Here is a 3,438-nt window from a genome sequence, read left to right as displayed (position 1 = left end):
GACAGATTTAAATGACAGTAGAGTGAAATGCCCACTACAGTCCTTATGTACCGTATGTTGAATGTATATATCCATCTTGTGTCTTATCTTTCCATTCCAAAAATTTATTTTACAGAATGTATATATAATTTACAGAAAAATATGGCATATTTTATAGATGGTTTGAATTGTGATTAATTGCGATTAATTAATTTTTAAGCTGTAATTAACTCGATTAAAATTTTTAATCGTTTGACAGCCCTAATATTTTTTCTTCACTATAATCTTTTCAATTTTTATGTAGATGTGTGTTGGAGAAGCTTGATTGCATGTACGTATATACTTTTGATAAGGTGATGGGTACAACACCTAACTTCACAAAAAGAGATATCCTCCAAAACCTTTTTGTGTTAGATGATATATATAATTTTTTTTCTCACTATTTTGCACTGTGTATTACCTGTTTTGACCACAGTATATGTAAAGGCCAAAAACGCCTATGACCATACCTGCTGTTTGTGTTGAATTGTCAAACATAAAACTATTCAATCTTATTTTTTTCTACTGAATGTTTATCCTAACAAGTTGAATTAATGTTATGAAGCTTCAAAACGGTTGGTCGAGCATGTTTGGTTGTCAATGGGACATCAACATTACAAATTTTGAAAAAAGATTTTGGGATTTTTTTGTCTTTTTGGGTCCAAAATGTGGATTATAGTTGGTCAGTGAAGAAAACAACAGTTTAGACATGAAGTTCGAGGTGTCCTGAAAAAAGGGACCCAACTTGGCCATTGTAAACAATTTTGTCTTTGAAATATAAAGGCAACATCAAATGCATGCAAATTCGGCCAAAATAGGCTTAGGTGTTAAAGGGTTAGTCACGTTAAAATATTTGACGCATTTAACGCAAGCACGGAATGCCCGCTCATGCTTCCCATAATCCCACTGTTACGTCCCACGGACGGCTGCTAAGGGCATAACATAAAACGAGACACGCACACAAGTTGCAAGTGGACACAAATTTATTCACACAAGTCGAACTCGCAATGTACAAAATATACAAAATGCGGAAGAAGCTGGCTTCAGCGTAAGCCCAGGCCAAAACAACAAACAAAATGAAACTACACTTGAACCCCACCTGCTAAGTAAACCCTGATCGTAAAAAAGAAAAAACAATACAGCCACTAACCTGGCTTCTACACTAAACAAATCGGGTTGAACGAAAACGGCAGTTTACCTCTACTGCTGCGGTGCTCTTATTTACAGTGGTGAACAAAAACGATCCAATAACGAATGAACACAAAATACCTCACCGAAAGAGCGGGAATGTAACAAAATAGCGATCAAATGCACAGGTGAATGAATAGCGAGCAAACAGCTGGCGAGGAGGTACGCGGCACGATTGCTGTCAAATGCAAAGTTGCGAACTCTGAGTGTTGACTGTAAAATGACGAGCGGTCAGATGACTTTTGTTAACGCTGCCTTGGTAAACAAGACTCAGGCACCATACAACACACACGCGGGTAACGGCCTAATAGTATTACCCAGAGCCGTATTACCGTGTATCGCATTGACGTGCGGTGAGGTTCATGGTTGGTGAGGCACTGACTCCTTTAGTGTCAGATTTCCAAATATATAAACCAAAAAGGGTAGCTTATTCAATTGGCTACTGGTTATTTCATATCTCATCAGCATTCTTCACAAAACACGCACACACGGTACATATTATCGATATGTAAAAGTAAGAAAATAACATGCATTTGCGATAATTCATGCAACATAAATGAGGGTAAAGAGTGGTGTACGAAACCACAGAATTCTGACCTTTAGGGAAATATTCAGTTTTTCAAACTTGTAATTCTGATACTTTAATCAATTTATTACAGATTGCCAAACAAACAGTGTGAAAAGAAAAAAAAAGAATATTTTATTTAAGGCCAAAATTTAGTTTTTAAATATTCTATTGTATTTTTCTTAGTCTAAGCTCTTTTTTTTTTTTTTTTTTTTTTTTTTTTTTATAAGATTGAAATGAAAACTGTTTGTGGTCTTGCGCCTGTCCTTCACCACAAAAACCGCCGTTACTTTGGAAGAGCATAGGTTTGGTCTCAACATTCGTAGGGACGATATAACAGCATAACCTGCATGTAGGTACACTTTTTGCTGGGGACGGGACATTAATAAGACCAAACAGATTGGATGAAGGGAGCAAAGGGCCACATTTCTCATGTATATGAACCTAGTTAATTAATATGCAAAATGATCAATGCAAAATACATCCTTATCTACTGATAATAACTTTTATGTGCATTGGTTCAGATGATACACTGTTCGATTCAAACCTTTGTTTTCAAAAAATACTAAAACATTTTGAAAACTTCCTGAATACATGTCTGGTTTTTATTAGCATAAACATAATGAAAATAATTCACTTAATAATGGTAGGGTCAATTCTATCCTTACAACATATGGAACTATTGAAAGATCTAAATTCTCTATATAACTGAACATTATATCATGCAAAAAAGGTAACGTTGCTTAAACGTTGGTGGGGACAATTTTAGCATCCTGAAAAGTTGGTAGTGTTATGTCCCTACCGTCCCTATGCAAACCTACGCCCTTTTTATAAAAGTCCTCCTTATTTTCCTTTACTTTAAAAAAATCTCTCCGCCTCAATGGAGAGGCTTGCTTCAATTAGATCGCTGTGTTCTATTTGACAAGCCAGAACACATAGTGGATGTGTCCAAATGTCTAGCTAACCTTTCATCTTTCTCAGCAAAACCATGTAATCGTTCTACATATATGCCACGTTTAGAAGAGCTTACACGCTCATCGTTACCACGAAATGCTAACTCCTGTTTAGCTAGGATGCAGGTTGCATTAATGAGGTATTTCAAACTCTTTACCTTAGCATTCTGGATGCTACCGTTGAGCTTCCGCTTTTCGTCAAAGCCAAATCGATCCTTGAGCTTCCAAAAGTTCTTAAAGCAATCAGGCTTTGAATGTGAGTGGTCGAGCTCTCGTGTTTGCTGAGGCTTCGTGGTAGTTTTTTAATGTCACAATATCTCGTGTTAGTCCAGACATTGGCACAAGTTGAGAAAAAAAGGCAGGGAAAGCAGCAAAGCCGATTTTTTCGAAGGACAGCCACATAGCCAGTCTTTTCGGGTGTACCAGTCCGTTTGAAAAGCGCGAGTTATCTTCTGTCCCGTAGTTTGAAGCAAACCTTTTAGCTCCGGTGTTGTTAATCACGTCCACTTTTGACGGAAAGTCCAGTTTCACGTACGCCCCCTTTCAGTGCGGCAGAGTACTACCTGCCGCAGCCTGTGCCTTTTCACTGCGGTTTTATTTCCCATCAGCAAAACTAAATATGTCGCTAACAAACATTAAACTTTAAGGGTTAAAGACATTAGCCAGACTGTGGAAAATCAGGTCAAATAAACGTATCTGGAAACATTATAATGG

The sequence above is a fragment of the Corythoichthys intestinalis genome, chromosome 16 (assembly GCF_030265065.1).
Source record: "Corythoichthys intestinalis isolate RoL2023-P3 chromosome 16, ASM3026506v1, whole genome shotgun sequence".
In the NCBI taxonomy this organism is placed as follows: Eukaryota; Metazoa; Chordata; class Actinopteri; order Syngnathiformes; family Syngnathidae; genus Corythoichthys; species Corythoichthys intestinalis.
This window is presented reverse-complemented; position numbering follows the sequence as displayed.